Below are 26,450 nucleotides of genomic sequence, written 5' to 3'. Positions count from 1 at the left end.
ATAGTATATGGAGTTATTATAAAGGGTTAACGGTGGTTGTTTCTGGGTGGTATAAACACAAGTTTTTTTTAAGTTGTTTTGATTATATATATATTCTTTCCTACAATGAATATATATGTATACATATATATGGAAATATTTTGAATTTTCAAATATAGGTGATCAGGAATATCAAAATATGACATTTTTATATTTGGTTGTGGACATGTTTAGAAATATTTGAATTTTCTAGCCAATTGAGTTTAGTAGATAGAAATAGCCTCCAGCTTTAGGAAAAAGTTACAAACATATTTAAGAATATCCATTTATTTATTCATAAAATATATATTATCCTCAAGATATTCTGCATGCTATGTTATGAATTAGGAATATAATAGGAAGCTAGATACAGCCTGCTTCTGAGCCTCTTGGCCTTCCTAGAAAAGAACAGAAGCCTAAATTTCTCTAAGTCAGGCTTGGAGGCACATTAGAATCATCTGAGGAGCCCTTAATATCACCAATGCCCAGGCCTCACCTGCAGAGATTCTAGTATAATTAAAAGTGATTCAGGTGACTTTAATATATAGCCACAGCCTAAAGAATAGGCATTGAAACGCACAGGTGAGGGCTGTGAGTGTATTTTTCATCCGGGGCACGCAGGAATGAAGGGAAGGAGGAGCTTAGGTTGGAGACTGGTCAGTGATGGCCGAAGCAGATTGAGGATGCGGAGTGCCTGGGAAAGAGTGATACCTTAAGAAAAGTACTGTGCACCTGCTTACAGGTAGGCCTTGTGTACATGTGGTTTTTATAAACATTTTACTAAAAAGGATCTGGCCCTTTTAATAAAGGAGAAATCTGTGCCAGCCTTTTTGAGACAGGTGGGGGAAACCGCTAGTAGCTTGTGACACTGCTCATTAAAAAGAAAATTCCATGTGCTTACAAATAATTTATCACAAATCCCAGCTCCAGGGAGAGAAGGCTGCTAAATCTCAGCTCAAATGGAATTTCGGGTGGGTCAGGCTAGAAAAGGGCACCAAGCAGAAATACACAAAAACCCGAGGGGCAGAAAAGCTCACTGGTACAAGCTTCAGCAATTATAAACAATAAAATGAAAGACCTCCAGGGAAATTGGCAAATAGGTTCTGAGGGGCCTAGCCAAGGGCCACAAGAGCAGGATGTGGGTATCAGTGAGATCTGGCAGCAGGTGGCCAGTCCAGGCTGGGGCTGATATTAGGGGCTTAAACTACAAAGCCCAGAGGGACAGCAGGTAATAAGAAAGGACCATTATCTCAGGCTGGGGTCTGCATCAGAGCGTGAAACATGAAGGTAAGTGTGGAGAAGAGAAAAACAGAGACAATTCTTAGTATAAAGAAGGAATGTGATCATAGACATAAGTCAACAGCCTATTTGAGTGTGAGCTAAAAGCCAGACTGATCACTGACTATTTATGTACTAATTTAACAGAGTGACTTTTAGCATCCTTCATGGAGAAACAGTTCGAGACCCTTAGCCTGGCTATGTTGGCAGCAGCTGCAGTTAAGTGGCTACAGCTGCAGGACCTCCAGGGCTTCCTATGAGCAAGTCCTGCCAGTCAGTCATCACGAGGCTGAGTGGAAGGAGATCTGACAAAGAGAGAGTCAAAGGCTGCCTGCTTCCTGGGGCCTAAGGCTAGGAGAGCCCTCTTCCCTCCTGGTACACACCAGCCAAAGGTAAGCTGTCTTCCTTGGCTCTTGTGGGTCCCTGAGCAGTTTGTTTTTGTGCTGAATCTGGGTCTCAGAAACACTGAAAGGGGGGTCAATTAGGGATGTTGGGAAGGCAGTTAGCGTGGGGTAAGAATGCCTGCAATGCAGGAAAGTGTCCCTCTTGGAGGACTTTACTCAGGTAAAAGCCATAAAGGTGTGTTTGTTCCTTTTTTTGCGGGGCAGGGAGGAATCACTTGTTAAAGAGAATGAAAGGCGCAATGGTTACATTAACAAGAATTTCATAGGAATGTACATTGTCAGTGTTAACAAATGGTTTTAAGCTGAAGGCCCTTATACATGGTATGTGGTTTAGAGTTATATCAAGAGAAAAAGAGGTATGAGAGTAAAACAATAAGAACTGAATTAAATCAAGTGTTTAATAAGAGCCGGCATTTGTTCAGAAAGTGTTTCATTATCATCAATGTATTTCTTTATATAAAGTACTTAAAGTTGTGCCTATTGAATGCCTACTGCAACCACTGCTACTACTCTATTTAAAAAATAAGCATTTAATAGGCAGAATAATGGTTACGAGCCAAACTGATAGAACAAAAATCATGCCTGTGCCACTAACAATGCTGAGTGACTTTGAACAAGTCGCTTAATTTCCGGCCCTTATTTTCATCAAATACAACATGGAGATACCAATAGTATCATGAGATCATAGTGAAGATCAGGTGAATTTATATTCATAAAACGTTTTCAGCAGTGCCTGATATTAGCAGGCACAATATAACAAGTGTTCGCTATTGTAAGTCTAGTTCAATAATACCATTAAAAAAATCTTGTAAATCAGTAGTTCCTAAACTCAGCTCACATTTTGGAATCTCTGGGGGAACTTTAAGATGTATGACACTTGGATCCCATCCCCTAAATTACTAATAGAAGTAATTCAGGTGCACCCTGAGTATCGGATAGTGTAAAGTCTCCCTAGATGATTCTAATAGATAATCAAGTTTAAGCATCACTAATGTAAATAATGACTCCCTTGCTTTAAGTAATGAGTTTCATTTAATTAAATAGGTCATTTTTATAATAAATGCCTAATCTACCCACTGACGATACCTATCTACCAGCAAATATAAAACCAGCTGGAGAGTATGAGCTTTGTGAGCCAAATTTGGGAGGTGCGTGTGTGTTGCGTTCATAATACTTATTTTATGGATTCTCATACTATGAGAAAGACCTAAAAACCATGCAAATCAATAAATAATTGCTAAATTGAAAGAGTAAGTGATCATTTGTGCAGGTGCTCTGTCAAGGGAGCCACAAGTAAGGGGAGACACATCTCAGAATGGTGTGTGTATTCATGCGAAGACTATACTCAGAAGCTTTTATTATTACCATGGACTTGTTTATGATGATAGTAACATACAATTGCTGATGCTCTCATGATAGTGTAGCCCACATGCTACTGGTTTAAACAGAGATTCTCCTCCAAGGTAATTTCTCAGGTACTTCTACAAAAATAGTTACTGATGCTACATTTTCCAGGAAATACCATAAAGTTATATATAGAATGGGAAATCAGTTTTTATTTCTGAGTCTGAGTAGCAAATAGTTCTTGTGACTAAAGGGAAATTAAAGTGTTTGTGTAGCCCATTAGCACAGCAGAATCCAATGACTGCAGAGATACCGTAGCTGAAAAATCACTGCAGACACAAGGGTATTCAGATTAGACAGTTTGGGAGATGCAAAATTCCTGAGTTTGGTAAGCAAGGCAGGAAGCCAGAATTCGGTGCAGTGCTTTGCAAGGAAGCAACATTTTCTGAAGAAATTGATTGCATGCTGCTTAAAGACCAAATTTAGAAGAATAAACAAAGGCTGAGAAGTTCTCTGATTTGTATCAAGAGCTCTGAAGTGCATAGGACAGGCACTAATGTAAGGGAAGAGTCCTTTAGCTGCATTGGTCAAAGGCAATGGCTAATTTTTTTCGTGAGGAGATAGAGGCCATCCACTCCTACCACGTAACCTTCCTGTATAGCCCATATATGTGCATGATCCCCAGCACAGAATAAATTTACAGTCAGTCTCAGCAAGTACATGTTAGAGGCAGCACAGATCAGCACAACACAACTAATTCAGACTTCTCAGGTTTGAATCCTGTCTCTGCCAGATGAAGAAACTGCCCTGATGAGAAAACAGGCAGTTTCTTCATCTGTAAAAGAGAAACCATAAAAGTACCTTCTCTCAAAAAGCTATTACGAAGATGAAAGGAATTCACATTTGCAAACCTCCTAGAAGAGCTCATTCATACTGCTATAGAAATGCTTCTATAAATAGTAAATATTCATTGAGCTTTAAATTAGAAATTCTCTTCTTATTTTGTTATGTGTAGGCATGTTCCTGGATCAAGTGTCTAGCTGATAATGAAAGTCCCAACTCTGACATTCAGAAACGGGGGAAAATATGACAAGTGGTCCTTCTTTCAGAGACATGTTTCGCCAGGATTATCTCTACCTGAATAAGGATTGTGTTACAATAGCTACTTAGTATCAAGACGACAGACAGGATGCAATTTAAGAATCTGAGGGCATCATTTGTGTATTACTCTCACATCATGAAATAGGCTGTGAATAAACTTCCTTGGATTTCTAGAATGCCAAATAGTACATGATATTCATCCATTCATCCTCAAAACTCTGTCCAGCATTTGTTTTTTGTTTTGTTTTTTTGCTTGTTGGTTGGTTTGCTGGTTTGCTTGTCTGGTTTTCTTACAGTCTGGAGAAGAGACATGAAATTGCAGAACCCCATGCTTCTCAGATTTTCTGGGGTTAGCAATGCTTGGGACAGAGTCGCCTCTTTCAGTTATGGGTGTTGGCCAGTGTCCACCACCAGGAAAAATGGCCACACCATTCTAAGGGACCAGTATTTCTATATTGTGCAGAAGCAGAAGCACAATTTCACCTGGATCTGCAGCTTGAACTGAAAGGAGTTACCCAGTGCTACCCGCCTCCCAATGTTTTTGGTTGTTACAAACCTTATCCCAGGTGGGACAGTGACTCTCTCAGCAGGTTTAATAGCAAAATACTGTGGCTACCATACTTGAGAAAGTAGCTGAGAATCATTATGGTAGAAAGATGGCTCTAACCAGCTCCTCTAGCAAGCTGCCTGGGAAAGTAGGAAAGGAATGCATGACACTCTCCTCCTTGGGATTTTAAGTTTTCATCCTTTTTGAATGTGCACAAGAGTCATAAGAATTTGAGTCAACACTATCCCAAGATTTCTAGGACTTTTCCAGAAGAGCATTTGGCCTAGAACCCTGCTACTCCAAACTGCACTTCCCCTGTCTTCCTTATCTCTTCTCTTTCCAGCTAGAGTTGCAGGATAGATTTGTGTTAAAACACTTGGTAAATGAAGATTATATTAATAGAACATCTCAGAGTTTTCATTATTTTATTTTTTAAAAAAGCACAGAATGAATTCTTGAGTTTGAGCTCTAAATGAATGTTCTGGATAGCTTTCAAGGCACCAGTGTAGGTCAGTCTAATGAGTTTATCCCAAAGTGGACTGAAAGTTTGTGGAATCTGGTATATTGGAGGCTGTGCTGCATAGATTATCTAATCCATCCCATTAAATTTTATTTTTACACACAAAATTCCCTTTTTAGGTAATTATCCATTGTCAATTTTCTTGCTTGTGGTAATAATTACTGGGCTCCTGTATCACTGGAAATACAACAGAAATATGTAACACATTCTTTTATGTATTATGCTCCTAGCCCTGCTTTTAAGTCTCAAGCAAAGCCTCTCCATTCTAAATTAACATATTTCCATTCTTCCTTAAAGTGTGGTAGGTATTTTTACTACTAAAATAAAATATTTTAGTGGAAATATTTGCAATAGAGCATGTTTTTATGCTAATTTTATATTTTACAAAGTAGCTAATATTATCAAATATAAATATTTAAAAATTCACTACAAAATTGTATGGATTTACCAGCTTCTAGGTTTTATTCAAAACTTTTATGCATCACTTTGTGTGGAAGTAAATGTTTTGATTGAGTATTTGGGAACATAGTGATCAAACATTGCTCTCATCTTCAGAAGTCACTGAAATTTCTAGCTTCTATATACCTCTGCCACAATATCCTAGTTAGTGTTTTATACTGTTTGGATTGCTTTCACTTACACTGTCATTTTTGTTTCATGTCTACTCTGTAAGGAAGCAGTCAGGAATTCTCTACTTGTTCATGCACAGCCATTAATGCTGTGAAGTCTCATTGCCTGGGTTCATATCTTAGCTGTCATTTGCTGTGAAATTTGAGCATCTTTGATCTGTTTTTGCCTTTCTCTTCATCACAAAGTGGAAATGTATTAGTATTTACCTCAGAGGCTTTTGAATTATTTCATATAAATTCTTTATACAGTGCCTAACATATGATAAACAGTCAACAAATGGTCACTGTTATTATTTAAAATTACAGAAATTAAGTTCTGGAGAGTAACTTACTAGTAATGTATTTAATTAGTGAATATTGGCCTTGACACAAAGTCAAAAAATCCTCTCCCAATTTCAACCACCATCATTTGAGTTCTCAAAATATAAATGCTGATTTCTTTCTATATTTATGGATATACTTGGTTTTTCATTGTTTTTAAATCAAAGTAGAGTTAATGCATAATATTAATGTAAGTTACAGGGGTACAATATAAATGATTCACCATTTTTAAAGGTTATGCTGCAATTATAGTTATTATAAAATACTGGATATATTTCCTGTGTTGTACATATCCTTGTAGCTTATTTTATACATATGTTTGTATCTCTTAATCCCCTACCCCTATATTACCCATCCCTCCTTCCTTCTCTCCACTGATAATCACAAATATGCTCTATTTGTGAATCAGCCTCTTTTTGTTGTGTTCACTAGTTTGTTGTAATTTTTTAGATTCTACATAAAAGTGATATCATGTGGTATTTGTCTTTCTCTGATTTATTTCACATAGCAGAATACCGTCTAGGTTCATCCATTTTTTTTCTGCAAATGGAAATATTGCATTCTTTTTTATAATTTAAGATTCCCATTGTATTCCTACATGACATCTTATCCATTCATCTATTGATAGACACTTGTTTCCATATTTGAGCAATTGTAAATAATGCTGCTATGAATATTGGGCTGCCTGTGTCTTTTAAAATTAGTGTTTCCTTTTTTCCCTGATATTATACCCAGGAGGAGTGGGGGTTTCTGGGTCATATGGTAGTTCTATTTTTAGTTATTTGCAGAATCTCCATGCTGTTTTCCACTCTTGTTGCCCCAATTTAAATTCTCACCAACAGTGTACAAGGGTTCTCTTTTCTTCACGTTCTCCTAACATTTTTTATTTGTAGATTTTTTTGATGATATCCATTCTGACAGGTATAAGGTGAGGTGATACCTCATTGTTGTTTTGACTTGCATTTTCCTAAGATTAGCGATGTTGAACATCTTTTTCTGTGCCTATTTCCCCTTTGGGGAAATGTCTTTGTAGGTCTTTTTGCCATTTTTAACTGGGTTTTTTGATGTTTGAGTTATATGAGATACTTATATATTTTGGATATTAAACCCTTATTTGTCATACCATTTGCAAATATTTTCTCCATTCAGTAGGTTGTCTTTTTGTTTTGTCGATATTTACCTTCACTGAAGGAAAACTTTTAAAGTTAAATTCAGTCCCATTTGTTTATTTTTGCTCATATTTACTTAACTTTCAGAGATAACACCCCCCTCCCCAAATACTGCAGTGATTTATGTCAATGAGAGTTTGGTCTGTATTTTTCATTAGGAGTTTTATAGTACCTTGTGTTACATTTAGGTCTTTTCATCCATTTTGAGTTTGTTTGTGTATGGCAGAAGAGGATGTTGTAATTTCATTCATTATACATAACTGTCCAGTTTTCCTAGCACCACTTAATGAAGAGACTATCTTCCACTGTATGTTCTGCATGGAAGAACAGAATCTCTGTTCTTAAAAGACAAAAGAAATAATCACTTTTGTCATAGATTAGTTGACCAAAGGTGCTTGAGTTTATTTTTGGGATTTCTATCCTGTTGCATTGATTTATATTTCTGTTTTTCTGCCAGTAACATACTGTTTTGATTACTATAGCTTTGTAGTATAGTCTGAAGTCAGGGAACCTGATTCCTCCAGCTCAGTTTTTTCTCAAGACAGCTTTGGATCTTGATGGCCTCTTCTGTTTCAACATACATTTTTAATTTATCTAGTCCAGTTCTGTGAAAAATGACATTGGTAATTTGATAGGAATTGCATTGAATCTGTAAATTGCCTAGGGTAGTATGGTCATTTTAATAATAATTCTTCCAATCCAAGAACATAATATACCTTTCCATCTTGGTCATCTTCAATTTCTTTTTTTTGGATTTTTTAATTAAAATATAGTTGATTTACAAGGTCGTCATAAATATCTTTCATCAGTGTCTTATAGTTTTCCAAGTACAGATCTTTTGCCTCATTAGGAAGGTTTATTCTTAGGTATCTTATTATTTTTCATATGATGGTAAGTGTGATTGTTTCCTTAATTTCTCTTTTTAATATTTCATTGTTATTATATAGAAATGCAACCGATTTCTGTATATTAGTTTCATATCCTGAATCTTTACCAAATTCATTGAGCTCTAGTAGTTTTCTGGAGGCAACTTCAGGATTTTCTGTGTATAATATCATGTCATTTGCAAACAGTAACAGTTTTACTTGTGCCTTTGGAATCTGGTTTCCTTTAGTTTTTCTTCTCTGATTGCTGTGGCTAGGAATTCCAATAATATGTTGAGTAAAAGTGATGAGATTGAGCATCCTTGTGTTCCTGATCTCAGAATATTTTCAGCTTTTTGCTGTTGAGTATGACATTAGCTGTGGGTTTGTCATATATAGCCTTTGTTATATTGTGGTATATTCCCTCTATGCTCACTTTCTAGAAGTTTTTATCAGAAATGAGTGTTGAATTTTGTCAAACTTTTTCTGTATGTATTGAGATGACTATATGGTTTTTATTACTCTGTTTATTTAATGGGTATCACGTTGATCTGTGGATATTGAAAAATCTTTGCATCACTGGGATAAATCTCACCTGATCATGGTGTATGATCCTTTTAATGTGTTGTATTTTTATATGCTGTTAATATTTGTTGAGGATTTCTGAATTTATATTCATCAATAATACTGGTCTATAGCTTTATTTTATTTGTGATATCTTTGGTTTTGGCATCAAGGTGATGCCTCATATAATGAGTTCAGAAGTGTTCCTTTGCAATTTTTTTGATAGTTTTAAAAATAAAGATGTAAACTCTTCTCTAAATGTCTGGTAAGAATTCACCTGTGTATTCATCTCGTCCTGGACATTTGTTTGTTGGAAACTTTTAAATTACTGATCCAGGAGTTCCCTTTGTGGTGCAGTGGAAACGAATCTGGCTAGGAATCATAAGGTTGCAGGTTCGATTCCTGGCCTAGCTCAGTGGGTTGAGGATCTGGCATTGCCATGACCTGTGATGTAGGTTGCAGATGCAGCTCGGATCTGGCATTGCTGTGGCTCTGGTGTAGACCAGTGGCAAATGTTCCAATTAGACCCTCAGCCTGTGAACCTCCATATGCTGTGGGCCCTAAAAAAACGACAAAAGACAAAAAAAATCCCATAAATTACTGATCCAATTGTATTACTGGTTATTGTTCTGTTCACTTTTTTCATTTCTTCTTTGTTTAGTCTTGGGAGATTATACATTTTTAATAATTTGTTCATTTCTTCTAGTTGTCCATTTTATTGGTACATCATTGTTCACAGTGATATCATGATTATTTGCATTTCTGTAGTGTATGTTGTAACTTCTTTTTCATTTCTGATTTTATTGATTTGGCCCTCTCCCTACTTTTCAATGAGTCTGGCTAAATGTCTTCTCAATTTTGTTATTTTCAAAGGGCCAGCTTTTCATTTCATTGACCTTTTCTATTGTTATATAGTCTTTATTTGTTTCTGCACTGATCTTTATTATGACCTCTTTCCTTCTACTAACGTTGGGTTTTTTGTTGTTGTTTTTCTTTCTCTAGTTGCTTTAGTTGCAAGGTTAAATTGTTTACTTATCTCATTTCCTGAGGTAACCTTGTATCACCAGAAACTTTCCTCTTAGAACTGATTTTGCTGTGTCCCACAGGTTTTGGATTGTTGTATTTTCATTTGTGTCTGTGTATTTTTTATTTCTTTGATTTCTTCAGTAATCCATTGGTTATTTAGTAATTGTTTAGCTTCCATGTTTTTGTGTTTTTTGCAACATTTTTCTTGTATTTAATTGCTAGTCTCAGAACATTGTGGTCAGAAGAATGCTTCATATGATTTCAGTTTTCTTAAGATTACCAAGGATTGTTTTGTGGCCTAGCATGCATTCTGTGAAGGAGAATGTTCCATGTGGAGTTGAAAAGAATGTGTATCCTGCTGCTCTCAGATGGAGTGCTCTGTCCGTATCAATTAAGTCCATATTTGGTCTGATAGGTCTTTTAAAATCAATGTTTACTTATTTTTTTTCTGTCTTGATGATTTTCCCATTGATATAAGTGGGGTTTTAAAGTCCCCTATCATTATTGTGTTACTTTCACTTTCTCTCTTTATGTTCATTGATACCTGTTGATTGTATTTAGATGCTCCTATATATATTTACAGTTGTAATAAAATCATCTTAAATCGATCTCTTGATTTACATACACAGTGTCCTTCTTTGCTCTTATAACACTCTTTAAAGTCTATCTTGTCTATTATATGGTTATCACAGCCTTCTTTTGACTACCACTTTTTTTGTGGAATACTTTTTCCATCCCCTCATTTTCAGTTTTGTGTATGACTTTGGATGTAAAGTGAGTGTCTCATAGGCAGTGTATATACTGGTCTTGTTTTTACATTAATTCACCCACTCTGTGTCTTTTGATTGGAGCATTTAGCCTATTTATATTTACATTTACATTTAATAATTGATGTGTATGTTCTAATGTTAATTGTTTTGGGGTTGTTTTCTAGGTCTTTTTTATCCTTTTTTTTGGTTTATTCTCTTGTGAATTGATGAATCTTTAGTATTACATTTGGATTCCTCTTCCTTTTGTCATACATGTTCATTACAGTTTTTTGGTTTGTGATTGCTATGATGTTTTTATATAGCTATACACACACACACACACACACACACACACACACACGACTGAAGTTACTGATCTCTTAATTTCAAGTGCATATTAAAAACCCTGCATTTGTGGAGTTCCTGTTGTGGCTCAATGGTTAACAAATACGACTAGTTTCCATGAGGATGCAAGTTTGATCCCTGGCTTCTCTCATTGTGTTAAGGGATCTGGTATTGCCATGAGCTGTGGTGTAGGTCACAGATACGGCTTGGACCCCATGTTGCTGTGGCTGCAGCAGCTAAAAAGCTATAGCAGCTTTAGATCCAATTTGACCCCTAGCTTGGGAACCTCCATATGCCATGGGTGTGTCCCTAAAAAGACAAAAAGCTCCCCCCAAAAAAATCCCCTGCATTTGTATTCTTCTCTCCCCTCAGCGTTACTGTTTTTTTATTTGTTTGTTTTGTTTTGTTTTCCCCAGTCTAGAGGTCAGATTGGAGCTGTAGCCACTGGCCTACACCATAGTCACAGCAACACCAGATCTGAGCTGCATCTGTTAACTACATCACAGCATATGGAAACGCTGGACACTTAACCCACTGAGTGAGGCTAGGGATCAAACCTGCATCCTCATGGATGATAGTCAGATTTGTTTCAATTGAGCCATGAGAGGAATGCCTCAGCATTACTCTTTTTGATATTACAGTGCATCTAATTGTCTTGTGTATCCTTCAACTGGTTATTGTAGATATAGATAATGTTACTCCTTTGTCTTTTAACCTTCCTACTAGCTTTGAGCTTGGATGGTTTGCTACCTTTACTGTATGTTTGCCTTTGCTGATGAGCTTTTTATGTTCATAATTTTAATGTTTTTAGTCATGGCCTTTTCTGCTTAGAGAAGTTCTCTTAATATATCTTGTAAAGCTGTTTTCGTGGTGCTTGTCAATAAAGCTTTTGATCCTGTCATCAAATCTGAATGAGAGCTTTAATGGGCAGAGAATTCTTCGTTGTAAGCTTTTCTCTTTTATCGTTTTAAATAGATTGTGCCACTTACCCTTCTGGCCTGCAGAATTTCTGCTAAAATGTCAGCTGATAGCCTTATGAGAATTCCCTTGTATGTTATTTGTTGCTTTTCCCCTTGTTGCTTTTAATATGCTCCCTTTAACTTTTGTCATTTTAACTACAATGTGTTTTGGTGTGGTCCTCTGTTGGGTTGATCCTTTTTGGGACTCTGTGCTTCATAATTGAGATGATTTTCCCAGATTGGTGAAGTTTTAAGTTATTACATCTTCAAATATGCTCTCAGCCAATTTTTCTTTCTCTTCTCCTTCTGGGACCCCTAAAATACAAATATTAGGGTGCTGGATGTACCAGAGGTCTCTTAATCTGTCCATATATCTTTTCCTTCTTTTTTCTTTCCTCTTTTCAGCATCAGTGATTTCCACTACTCTGTCTTCCAGCTCACTAATCTGTTTCTCTGTATCACTTAGTCTCCTATTCATTCCTTCTAGTGTACTTTTCATTTCAGTTATTGTATTCTTCATTTCTATTTGTTGGTTCTTTATATTTTTCTTTATCAAAAATCTCTAACTTCTTGCACTTGACATCCATTATTCCCTCAAGTTCTTTGATGATTTTTATGATCACAACCCTGATTGCTTTCTCAGGTAGACTGCCATCTCCATTTCATTTAGTTCTATTTTTGTAGGTTTCTTTTTCCATCATCTGAAACCTGTCCCTCTGTATCCTCATTTGCATAAGTTACTATTAGTATTTTTATGTATTTTATAGTCCAGTTATGCTTTCCAATATTGAAGAAGTGGCTCTGTGCAGCACACTCCCTCTTGTCCCCCAAGCTATATGATCTAGTGTTTCCCATGTGAGGGCTGCATGGAAATACTCTGTAGTGGTGGGTTGACTATGTGGACAGTCTGGTAAGCTTGGTTGGCTCTAAGTCATGTGTGGAGGCTGACAACTGCTTGTTGGTGGGGCTGGGTCATAAGGCAGCTGGCTGCAGAGCCCCAGCAACCCCCAGGACTAGTGCTGGCTCACTGATGAATAGAGTCAGGGACTACAAGAGCTGGGGCCATTGCCTACCCACTTATGGGTGACCTGGGATAATGCTAGACTACTTGCAGACAGAGCTGGAATAAGTTCTGATGGCAAAGCCCAGGAGTTCTAGAGCTAATGTCAGATTGATGGTGGGGTAGGAGGGTTCCAATTCCTAATATGTTTGGAATGGGGCCTGGGGTATCCTAAAGCTTTTTTAACCTTCTAATGGGCAGGGCCATGGCCCAGCTGGTACTAGAGCAAGCTTTGGCTTACTCGTGGGCAGGTAAGGTTGACATGCTACAACATTATGGTTTTATTGCATCTAGTGTCTGTCCCCTGGTGGCTAAGTTTTGGTTCAGAGGCTAGAACTGGCTTCCTAGAGAGCAGGGCTGGGACATAGGGGATTCAGTGGCTGGTATCTGCCAACCAGTGTGTGGAGATGTGTCCTGGATCCTCTCTTGGGCAGTCTGTGTCTAGAAGTGGCTATGGGCTCAGAGGGTCTTTAGGTAGCCTGTCCACTGATAGGTGGGGGGCAGTGCCTCCTCTTCAGTTAGTTGCTTTGCCTAAGGTGTCTCAGAAGTGGTGACTACAGATTCTCAAGTTAGGGGTATGGCTGAGTCCTGAGACTAGTAAGTAAGAGGGAGGATTCCACAATGGTGCCCATCAGCTCCTGTGTCCTCATGGTAGAAGGAGCTCCCAAGAATGGCTGCTACCAGTGTTTTGTGCATAGGGTGAACTGTAGTTGCCTTCTGCTTCTCAAATGAGACTCTTCAAGATCCAAGATCAGCAGGTAGATCTGATCTAGGCCTCTATCAAAATACTGCTTTTGCCTTGGGTACTGAAACAAGTGAGATTTTTCTTTTGGTACCCTTTAATAGTGAAGTCTCTCTTTCTCTCAGTCCTCTGATACCACAAAAATTAAGTCCTGTTGGCCTTCAAAGCCAAACGCCCTAGGGACTGGTCTTCCTGGTGCAATATTCCTGGGCTGGGAAGCCCAACTTGGAGCTCAGATTTCTTACTTCTTTGGGAGAACCTATGCAATATATTAATTCTCAGGTTCAGAAGTCACCTAACTGGGAGTATGAGACTTGACTAAATCATGAGTCTGACTTCTTAACTGTCTTTCTGTGATTCCTTATTTTTATTTGTATTTAGTTGTAGAAGATCTTTTCAGAGAGTTGCCATGGTGACTTAGTGGGTTAAGAACATGACTAGTATCCATGAGGCTGCTGGTTTGATCCCTGGCCTGGTTCAGTGGGTTAATGATCTGGCATTGCTGCAAGCTGTGGCATAGGTCACAGATGCAGCCTGAATCTGGTGTTGCTGTGGCTGTGGTCTAGGCTGGCAGCAACAGCTGCAGCTCTGATTCAACCCCTAGTATGGGAACTTCCATATGCTGCAGGTGTGGCCCTAAGAAAAGAAAAAAAAAATCTTTTCTGGTAGGTTCTTGTATTTTTCATTGATTATTTTTCTGAAAATAGTTGTGATTTTGATGTGCCAGTGAGAGAAGGTGAGTTAAGGGTCTTTATATTCCACCATTATACTTGTTTTTTTAGTTTATTTTGGACTCACAAAATACAAAGTTGTTTTTTAAATTTAATTTTTTCAAAGTATAGTTGACTTACCATGTTGTTTTAGTTTCAGATGTACATAAAACTGAATTAATCATACATATAAATATATCCATTCTTTTTTCATATTGGTTATTACAAACTATTGATGTTTCAGTGCTATAGAGTAGGTTTTTTGTTAACCATCTATTTTACACAGTAGAGTGTATATGTTATTCCAACTCAAAAATTTTCAGAACCAAACAGAAGATTGGTTTTGGAAAATTCTGAGTTTCTGTTTTATAAATAAATATTTATAAATATTTTTTAAATATTTTTTAAAAATATTTTTATTAGATTCCATATATGGAATCTAATATATTTTTTTAATTTTTAAAAAATTAAAATTAAAAAATTAATTAAAAAATTAAAAAATTCTGCACACCCTCTACAGCATTTATTGTTGGTAGATCTTTCGATGATGACCATTCTGATAGGTGTGAGGTGACATCTCATTGCAGTTTTGACTTGCATTACTCTAATATTACTCCAATATTAATGATGTTGAGCATCTTTTCATATGTTTTTTGGCCATCTGCTTGTCTTTTTTGGAGAAACATATATTTAGATATTCTGCCCATTTTTAATTGGGCCGTATATTTAGATATACTATTTTTGATGCAAGAACTGTTGTGAATATGAGTGCCTGTCACCTCTTTCCTCAGTGTATGCTGGCTGTTATTCCCTTGATAGGAAGTGTAACTGATATTTTGGTGATCAGAGCCTGCACTAGATATTGAGTGGGGCCTCCTCTTTGCTGTGTGCTTGTCACTGCTCTCTCAGGGACAGGGTCTTCTCTCTAGTTGTTGGGGTATGACCTACCAGATCTGATTCTGAGCTGTGTTTCTTCTCTGTGGTTCAAGATATGAAGGATTCCCACTAGTAGAGGAGCCCCTGAGTATTCCTCTGTTAGAGCTGTTCACCTGTATGTTCTGTCAATTTTCACTTGTGCAGGTTCACTATTCACACTGCTCTTCAGGCAATTGGCTATGGTGTCTCTCAGGCATTGTTTTTACCAGGCCATCAGCACAGATCCAATGAAGTCAGGTCCCAGGACTACAGTAACATGCCCCTGGGTCTGCTGTGGGATCTGTGGAGACTCTAAGCTCATTCAGTACCCATGTGTATGTGCCCACAGATGTTAAAGTCAGACCCATCTCAGCTATGGGAGCATTTGTTGCTTGATGGGATATTTTACTAGAGCTGGATTTACAAAGTAAGAACTGGAGGTTTATATCTGTGGTTCCTGCAGCTGGGAGGAGATATTTTAATTCTTCCTTACTTGCAGAGCCTCTGGGGCTCAGCTGTGGTTAAAACCCACTTCTGTGAGTGTAGGTAACCCACGAGGTCTGCTCCTAAGGTGGCAGGAGCACAGGAGCCTATCCAGAAGGGAGGGGGATGGGCCATCAATTAGGCACACAGGGCTCAGTCTTCACTCTCAGTAGAGCAATGGTAGGATCTGGTGCCCACTCACACGTTTCAACCAGGTATTTGGGGTTCTCTACATTTCCGGGATAGTGGATGCAGAGTGTGTTGCCTTCTCACAGATTTTACTGGGTATCTGCACCTCACTGCTATCCTGGGATACCTGGGGCTGATTTCATGGGGTATCTGGGACTCTATGCTCTTGGGGAAGACAGAGAAGAGCCCAGTGCCCACTCACAGGTTTCACAGGCTATCTGAAACTCCCTTCCTTCCTGGAGCATTTGGGAAGATTATGCTGCCTGCTTGCAGGTTTCACAGTGTATCTCTGCCTCACTGCACTCCCAGAACACCTGGAGCAGGTTCTGATGCCCACTTGAAATTTTTGCAGGAAGGGCTGTGGTTAGGGAGTTCCCAGTACTGCAGGAGTGTGGCCTGGCATCTGCTGCCAGTTCTTGCTGGGATATCTGGGGTTTAGACATCTCAGAGGCAGGACTCATTGCATGTTTGTGGGTTTCCTAGCAGCCACCTGCCTCTGGATCTCACAATGGTTCTGAAGGATTGCTCTTGCCCTTGTATTCTAGTAGGTAGTTTCCTTTTGCTTGAGGATGTTCACAGAGGAGACAGCTCTAATGGGGGCCCTGCCTCTTTGCTTGACTGGCCGGAGGCCAGCTCTGGCGGCCAGGGAGTGCATGTCCTAAAAGGAGAGGGGTGGCATTGGCGTATGCATATGGAGACAGTCTCTTTATCCCTTCTTTCAGGGTGCTGAACTGCTCAAATTTTATTGGCATCAGTGGTTGATTATATAGATAGTTTCTAACTATAGATTACATAATAGTGTTAAAAGTACATTGGTTAATTTTTACATTTTGTTTTTTAATCACACGGTACAGTAGCAATATGTCATGTTCTAAAATCTTCAACTTAATTTAGTGAGTACAATTCAAGGACAAACAGGCACAACATAGATGTGGGAAAGAGGAGACCCAGCATGAACCATCTCATGGCCAGGCAATTTTTACAAACCAAAGAGGCCACAGACATAACAATTCTTGCCTTCAGACTAGTGTCTATCTTCAAAGTGTCCTTGGCAGAGAGACAGTGTGAGAAAATACAAATCAACTTAGCTAGCTACCACTAAAAGTTTCTAAAATCAAGGACAAAACTCACAGCTAGGTTTCTTTTGATCATGAATAATATGTGCGTAACTTCTATAAACTTCATTAAAATCCTAGCTCTAAAGTTTACTGTATAACTAGTTAGTAGCTAAACTTTCTGTTTTTAATTAAGTTGGATTTGAATAGGGGAAAGTCCTTTAGAATGAAATTTTTATTGTATTATTATTGTAATTTTGTTAAATCACAAATCACCGCAGGAAAATAAGAATGGGAAATAAGAATAATAAGCAAAAAATCAGGAAAGACTGAGGAAAAACTGAGTAACAAATAAAAAAACAGGAAAGACTAGGTCGCCCGAGAAACTATCCATGTTCCCTGGCGCAAACATGGAAATTGTTTTCCTAGGAAAGCCCCAATTCTTTCCCATCAACATCAAAATGAGAGATGTGTAACCTGCAGCCTGCCCTCGGCTTGTACCTTGCAGGCAGGCTTTTTATCCTGACCAGAAGCCCACCTTCGGCTTGTACCATTCAGGTGAGCTTTTATCCTGACCAGAAGCCACCTTCGGCATGTACCGTTCAGGTGAGCTCCCTTCCTTGGTTGGGAACCTGCCCTCGGGTTTTTCTGCCATCAGACAGGGTCCCTTCCTCGAGTCCCTGCATCTCCTCGGCTCCCCACACTTGACCACCCCCCCAATACTGGTGCCTCTCTGCAAGGACCCGGTTTCTTCTGAGTACACCCCCTGGTGTCAGCTTCCAGCCTCTTTAGACTGTCTCCATGCAGCTAACCCCAGTAATTTCTGAGTCTGACTTCTGAATGCTGAGTTTCATCTCTTAGCCTCCACCCATTCTAGGGGATGGGGTTGGGGAACACAGCACCACAGTGCTGAAATTCTGTGCAGGCTACACCCCATTTCACCCCTTGAACACTACCTGCTACTCTTGCCTCCTAAGCTCCAAAGTTCCCCTCTTCATTCAGGCTAATCTCCCTACCTGTGACAGGGCTTTTTCTTCCCCACATCTTCTTTCCTGGGGTGCAGGTCCCATCCCAGTTCTTTCCCTCTTACTCTCTGCTTTTTCTGTTTTTCCTTTCTTTTGTCCATTATCCTATTCAGCCTCATGGAGGTTTCCTTGCCCCTTCAGAAGTCTGATGTCTTCTGTTGGCAAATAGTAGATGTCCCATGTGAATTGTTCTACTTGTAGGTGTATTTTTAAATGTTTTTATGGAAGGAGGTGAGCTCCATATTCTACTCTGCCATCTTGATCCATCCACCCACAGAACACAAAGTTAATTTTGGAATTTTTAAATACTTTTGTCAAAATTATGGCTGCAACATGTTTTTGTTTAAATTTTAAATTACTTTAAAATTGTATTCTAAATCCAATTACTTGAGTAGTTAGTAAGCACTACTCAAATGTGAGAATGAAGTAAAGAAAATCTTTAACTTTGAGCTGTATACTTTAAAGTTTGAGTATTTTTATTATAAATGTATAATCCAAATTTATAATCCAATTAAAGAATACTAACGCTACCATTCTTGAAGCTTGTCAAAGAAATAAATAGGTCCAGTGGACCTAATTGGTTATCTGTATCCCCAACCCCTATCCTACTCAGTGGAAGAAGTGGAGTTGGATGGGTTTAGTTAAGCATACAAACCAAGCCAAAGAGTCCTCTCTTAGTTTTGCCCTCAACAAGATATGTGTCATTGAAGTGTTGTGAATTCAGGCCAACAGGGCTTAATTTGCTTCTACCTTAACATCAAGTTGTAGTTACTAGGTCAAGGTGGTAGAATAGGAAGATCCCAGACTTAGCTCCTCCCATGGACACATCAAAACTACAACTATATATAGAACAACTATCTCTGAGAACAGCCTGAAGTATAGAAGAACAGATTCTCCACAACTCAGGGTATAAAGTTAAGGTCACATCAGGATGGGTAGGAGGGGCGGAGATGTGGTCTACTCAGAACCAGTGCAGCAACCCATAAGTGGGAGGGATATCACAACAATGGAGGGGCCACCTGAGGAGCAAGGGGTCCGAGTCTCACATCATTATCCACATCCTGAGGTTTCTGCCTGGGGAAGATGAGCCTCTTTGACATCTGACCTTGAAAACCTGTGGGGCTTATATTTGGGAGAGTGGGAGTATTGTGGGAAGCCAAGACTCCACCCTTGAAGGGCAAAACCTAAAGTAAACAAATGGGACTACATCAAAGTAAAAGGCTTTTGCACAGCAAAGGAAACCAAAAAAAAAAAAAAAAATTTAAAAGAAAGAAAGGAAAGAAAGAAAACATGCAACCTATTGAATGGGAGGAGATACTTGCAAATGTTATATCCAATAAGGGATTAATATTCAAAACATATAAAGGACTCTCACAACTTGAAAGCAAAAATAATAATAACAGAAAACAATACAATTTAAAAGTGACCAGAGGACGTAAAAATGACCAGAGGGCGTAAAAGTACTATTCTAAGTACTTGAGAAGATGCTTAACATAACTAATCTTCAGGGAAAATCAAGTCAAAATCACAATGAGCTATCACCTCACATGTGTCAGAAGGGATATTAAAAAAAAAAGTGTTGGTGATGACATAGAGAAAAGGGAACACTTGTGCATTGTTGGTGGGGAAATTGGTGCAGCCACTATGGAAAACAGTGTAGAGGTTCCTAAAAAAATTGAAAATATAACTACCATACAATCCAGCAATACTACTTTGGGGTATTTGAAGAAAATGAAAACACTCATTTGAGGAAAATATATGCCACCCCTATGTTTACTGTGACATTATTTACAGTAGCCAAGTTATGGGGGCAATGTAACTGTCCATTGATATATAAGTAAGGAAACTGTAATATAAATCTCTCACACACACAATGGAATATCACATAAAAAAGAAATATTACTGTTGCAAACATGGGTGTATCTAGAGAGTAGGCTAAATGAATTAAGACAGAAAAAGACAAGTACCATATGATTTCTCTTGTTTGTAAATGCTACAAAGCAAAACAAATGAACAAACAAAAGAAAATGGAAACAGATTCATAGATACAGAGAACTAACTAGTAGTCTCCAGAAAGGAGGGGGTGGAGGATTGGTGAAGCTGGTGAAGTGAGTAAGAAGTAAAAATTTCAAGATATAAAAATAGTCACTGGGATGTAATGTGTAACAGGGAATATAGTCGATAATGTTGCAATAACTTTATGTAGTGACAGCTGGTTACTAAACTTATTGTAATGATCAACATGTAAGATATAAACATTGAATCTGTTGTACACCTAAAACTAATATCAACTATAATTCAATAAAAAATGTAGTCATAATGTTCTCTTGGCTGTAACCATTTTGTTATATCTGAAGAATTACTTTTATGTTCTGTCCAGAGCACATATGGCTTGACCAACTTCTAACTCTGTCACATTTTGGGAAATAAGAAAAACTGTTACTATGTGCTAATGTCATGTTATTCTTCAACTTCCTTAGAATCACTTTGCCTTTCTGTTCAGTGGTCACATTCGTAAATCCAAATCTAAACATTTAACTGATCATGTGAAAAAAGCATACATTGAAATAGCACTGAACATTACAATAGAAAAAAACTTTAATTTTTTTTTTCTGAGAAATAATGACAAAGCATTCATCTCTGTAGCACACAAGCATTATGTATACTCGGGAACTAAGAATATTTTGAAGACAGCCTAAAACTCTAAAATTTTGTTTTGATGGTTAGACTTGTTATTTACAGCTTCTAGGGACTATCATTAAGAAAAATGATTCCCCCCCATTCTTTAAGAATATATAAGAGAATATTTTTAGAAATGGGTGTATACGATTTATGTTTCTAAATGAGCTGTATGTTTGTGAAATTTGTGTAAAATTTAATAATATGTTAAATGTAAGTTTGAGCATTGAAAGCCTTTTTAATAATGAGTTTCTTTAAGAATTGCATTCGTATAAATTAGAGTATCTTGGCAATGAACAAAAAATACTATTCTTTGTAGAAGTAAAAAGTTTCGCCTATGACTATTCCGATTTTTAGCTTCTTTCTAAAAATAAAGTCCAAACAAAATTTGGAATTTGTAGTAAAAGAGAACAGGAAAAAAGAGAATTGAGTACAGCAGTGCTCTTCAACATTTTATTATTTAAAATGATTATATTTTAAGGCAAATGTGTAAACAGTTTTCAAGACGTATATGGAGCTTGATGAAAATAACTTTTACATATTTTTACTACCTGATTATAATTTTAAGACATAGAAAAACTTTCTTCAATTCTAAAAAATAAGAAAAATTCACTTATTATTCTGGTACTTACATGATTTCATCTCTAACATTGATGTGATCAATCTGAAATTTAAATCTAGAGTTTAGTGTGATGTGTGAATCAAACTCTTCTTCCCAAACACATACCACTTGTTCCAATCCCATTAGTTAAGAAGTCTATCAGGCACTAAATCTTTATATGCACCAGGGTCTATTGCTAGATTTTTGTCCTCTACTCCAATGGATATCTTTTTATGTGTCCATATTCATTATTCTAACTGTAAGAGTTATCCCTTAGTATCAGTGGAGAATTGACTCTAGAATCCCTGCAGATGTTCAAGTCTCTTGTGTAAAATTGCATAATATTTGCATACAACCTATCCACTTTCTACTGAATATTTTCAACAATCTCTAAATTACATATAATACCTAATAAAATGTAAGTTGTAAATTGCTATGTATATTGTTCTTGGCACACAGTAAATCTGAATTTTTCTTTTTGGAATTTCCTGAAATTTTTTTTCTGAATTTTTAAATCCACAGTTTGATTGGGTAGGAGGGGCAGAGATGTGTCATGAATCCACACATGTGGAACATGTGGATATGGAGAGCCAACCTTTATGTTTTGGTACCTAGTAGTGCTAGGCATCTCTCACAGCACATATTCTTTTTCAGATTTTCCACATGACCTTCAAATCAATATTTTTTTGTGAATTAAATTTTAGAAATACATCATTGAGGGAGGTCCTGTCATGGTTCAGCAGTTAGCAAACCCAACCAGTGTCCATGAGGATGCAGGTTCAATCCCTGGCCTCCCTCAGTGGGCTAAGGATGCGGTATTGCTGTGAGCTGTGGTATAGATCACAGATGCAGCTTGGATCCCATGTTGCTGTGGCATAGGCCAGTAGCTATAGCTCTGATTTGACCCCTAGCCTGGGAACCTCCATGTGTTGCAGATGTGGCCCTAAAAAAGACCAAAAAAAAAAAAAAAAAAAAGGAAATATATCATTGAGTAAAAGCAAGACACAGAAGAATACAAACAGTATAATTCCATGTTTATAGAATTCAAAAAGAGGCAAATTTCAGCAACATATTACCTAGGAATATATACATATTTGGTAATACTATATTTTACAAAAAAAAATGAATGAGAAAAGAAATTTCAAGACAATGGTTATCACTGTAGAGTGGGGACAGGCAAGAAGTTGTAACTGGGAAAAGGCATACAGAGCTCTTTCACAAGAAAAATAAAGGAAAAAATAATAGGAAGAAACTATTTGCAACAAGATAACATATCTACTATTGAAACATGTCTATATACATAGACCAGAAAATTACCAAGTCAATAATTATACCCATCTGCAAAAAACAAAACAAAACAAACAAAAACAACCTAAAAAAAAACCCAGTTCAAAAATGGGCAAAGGATATGTAGCAATGGTTACTATTTCTACTAAAAATTAAAGCCCAATTAAACTTTTTGACCACCAGAGTTACAAAATTTAAAAATACCTTGACATGTATTGTTGGAGAAAAGATGCTGTCATGAAACTAATGAGGATACAAATTGATAGGTTTTTTTTGACAAGTAATTGTTTATCTTATTACTCAATAATTCTTTATGCTCTGTATCAATAATAGTATAAGTTTGTGCCTCCTACATGTGTGTATGAGTGAATTTTCACTACATAGTTTATTTTGAAAGAAAAAAACAGGAAAGCACCCTGTCTATCAATAAAGAGATATTAACAAAATAGAGGATTACTCTACAAGTTATTAAAAATGAGATAGAACTGTTCATGTTGATCTGGAACAATGTCAGTGATATAAATCAAAATCAAAATATATAGCTTGATGCCAGTTAATGGGAGTAACAAAAGATCAGAGTGGGAAGGGTAACAAATTCTTTTAGGCATGAACAAATTAACAGTGCTTGTCTTTAAGACTTGGGTAGAAAAAGAGCATAGGGAATTTTCACTTCTTTTTAAAAAATTGTAATTGAAATATTTTTGACATGTGTAAATTTAAGGTGTATGACGTTATCTGATACATTTACATATTGTGATATGATTGCTGTTGTAGTGATAATTAGCACCACTATCATAATTATTTCTTTTTTGTAGTTGGAATAGTTCTAACTTTGACTATAGTAAAATATTGTCTATATTCATTATACTACGCTTTACATCTCTAGGACTTATTAGCTACTTGCTACAAGTTTGTACCTTTAAACATCTGTTACATCTTCCCACACCCAACCCCTGGTAACCACAATTTTACTCTCTCTTTTTATTACCTTGGATTTTTCATATTCCACATATAAGTTATATCATGCAGCATTTGTCATTATCTGTCTGACATCTCAACTTGGCATAATGTGCTCAAAGGCCATTCACGTTGTCACAGGTAGCAGAATGTCCTCATTATTCATGCCTGAATATTATCTGTATGTTTATGTATGTGTATTACAACTTCTTTATTCATTTGTTGGTAGACACTTAGATAGTTTCCATATCTTGGCTATTGTGATTATTGCTGCTATGAATACAAGAGTGCACCTATCTCTTTGATAGACTGCTTTCATTTCCCTTTGGTATATACCCAAAAGAAAAATTGCTGGATCAAATGGCATATATTTTTTTTAGTTTAGGAGGAACCTCCATACTGTTTTCCATAGTGACTGAATCAATTTACATACCTATCAACAGTGTACTAAGGTTTTCTTTTTTTCCCCCACATCCTCACCAACACTAGTTTTCTCATCATATTGATAATTATTCTGACAGGGGTGAATAATATCTTATTGCAGGTTTGATTGCATTTTGCCAATGATTATTAAATGTTGAACATCTTGTCACATGCCTGTTGATTCTTTGCATATTTTTTGGAAAAATGTATATTTAGTTCCTCTGCCCATTTTTATTTATTTTTAAAAATTATTTTCCCAATACATCTCTGCCAATTTTGTAATTAAGGTTTTTTGCTTTTCCTCCATTGAGTTGTATGATTTCTTCATGTATTTTTGACATTAATCCTTTATCTGATATGTAGTTTGGAAATAGTTTCCCCCATTTTACAGGTTGCCTTTTCATCTAGTAATTTGTTTCTTTTTCTATGCAGAAGCTTTTAAATTAGATGTAGTCCCCTTTGTTGGTTTTTTCCTATGTTAGTGTTTTTGGTGTCACATTCTAAAAATCAATGCAAAAACTAATGTCAAGGAGCTTCTCCCATATATATTCTCTTCTAGAAATTTTATGTTTTTCTTTAATCCTCTTCAAGTGAATTTCTATGAGTGATGTAAAACAGGGGTCTAATTTCATTCTGCATGTGTTTATCTGGTTTTCTCCAAAATATTTGTTGCAAAAATTATTTTCCCCCATTGGGTGTTCTTGGCTTCCTTGTTGAATATTTGTTGACCGCATATGTGAGGATATAATTCTGTGTTCCTATTGTATTCCATAATGTATATTTGTATTTTTACACCAGAACCAGGGTGGCTTTATTGCTATAGCTTTGTAATACAGTTTGAAATAAAAGTATAATAACTCTGGCTTTTTTTCTTCCTCAGGATTGCTTTGAAAATTCATGGTCTTTTGTGGTTCCATTCAAATTTTAGGATTGTTTTTTTCTTTTTTTTTAGACAACTTTTTACTTTTTTTTTCATTTGTAATGATTTTTATGTTTTACATTATAGCTGGTTTACAGTGTTCTTTCAATTTTCTACTGCACAACATGGTGACCCAGTTACACATACATGTTACATTCTTTTTTCTCACATTATCGTGTTCCATCATAAGTGATTGGATATAGTTTCCAGTGCTATATAGAAGGATCTCATTGCTTATCTATTCCAAAGGGAATAGTTTGCATCTATTAACCCAAAAATCCCAGTCCATCCCATTCCCTCCCCCTTAGCAACCACAAGTCTGTTCTCCATGTCCATGAGTTTCTTTTCTGTGGAAAGATTCATTTGCGCTGTATGTTAGATTCCAGATATGAGTGATATCACAGGGCATTTGTCTTTCTGACTTACTTCACTCAGTATGTCTCTAGTTCAATCCATGTTGCTGCAAATGGCATCATTTTGTTCTCTTTTATGGCTGAGTAGTATTCCATTGTGTATATATACCATATCTTAATCCAGTCATCTGTTGATGGACATTTATGTGGTTTCCATGTCTTGGTTATTGTGAATATTGCTGCAGTGAACATTGGAGTACATGTCACTTTTTCAAGGAAAGTTTTGTCTGGGTATATGCCCAAGAGTGGATTGCTGGGTCATATGGTAGTTCTATGTATAGATTTCTAAGGTATCTCCATACTGATCTCCATAGTGGTTGTACCAGTTTATATTCCCACCAACAGTGCAGGAGGGTTCCCTTTTCTCCACACCCTCTCAAGCACTTGTTATTTGTGGACTTATTAATGATGGCCATTCTGACTGGTGTGAGGTGGTTATTTCATGGTAGTTTTGATTTGCATTTCTCTAATAAGCAGGGGTGTTGAGCATTTTTTTCATGTGCTTTTTGGCCATCCGTATATCTGTAAATCTTCTTTGGAGAAATGTCTTTTCAGGTCTTTTGCCCATTTTTCCATTGCGGTGTTGGATTTTTTGCTGTTGAGTTGTATATGCTGTTTGTATATTTTAGAGATTAAGCCTTTGTCAGTTGCATCGTTGGAAACTATTTTCTCCCATTCTGTAAGTTGTCTTTTTGTTTTCTTTTTGGTTCCCTTTGCTGTGCAAAAGCTTGTCAGCTTGATTAGGTCCCATTGGTTTATTTTTTGCTCTTACTTCTGTTGCTTTGGGAGATTGACCTGAGAAAACATTCGTAGGGTTGTTATCAGACAATATTTTGCCTATGTTCTCTGATGAGACCTGCTCGTCAACCAAGGTCCCAAAGTCAGCAGTGCAGCAGATTTAAGAAAGAAGAGACAGAAATAGAGTGGGAATCAGGGGGCTACTGCCTTCAAGAGGCAATAGCAACCCTCTGAGCAAGTCATGATTTTTATTTGCTATTTTCTACTTCCTTGTATGTACAGAATCACATATGTCATTTACACTGTTACTGATCAAGGCTACAGATATGCAAGGCACAGACCCTTTGTATTCATAGGTGCTATAAATGATTAACCCTCGAAAGATTATATTTAAGTTTAAGGCTATTAAGCCCTTTC

At 37.0% G+C, this 26,450-nt stretch overlaps 1 long non-coding RNA gene across 2 annotated transcripts; it reads left to right on the top strand.

The window, feature by feature from the left end:
- Positions 1-648: 648 nt before the first annotated feature.
- Positions 649-19,423, top strand: LOC102157614 (uncharacterized). 2 transcript variants are annotated; one of them, XR_014813564.1, is made up of 3 exons: positions 649-760; positions 1,444-1,688; positions 17,500-19,423. It is a non-coding gene; the product is annotated as an uncharacterized LOC102157614 (long non-coding RNA). The 2 variants fall into 2 exon arrangements; XR_001308994.3 differs by lacking the exon at positions 17,500-19,423 and adding an exon at positions 4,060-9,017.
- Positions 19,424-26,450: the final 7,027 nt, after the last annotated feature.

This window comes from Sus scrofa, chromosome 8 (assembly GCF_054392235.1).
Source record: "Sus scrofa isolate SSC_HxYL_T2T_F1_AM1 chromosome 8, Sscrofa_HxYL_maternal_Yorkshire_Landrace_v2.0, whole genome shotgun sequence".
Lineage (NCBI taxonomy): Eukaryota > Metazoa > Chordata > Mammalia > Artiodactyla > Suidae > Sus > Sus scrofa.
Note: the sequence above shows the minus strand (reverse complement) of the source record. Positions and strands in the feature narration are given on the sequence as shown.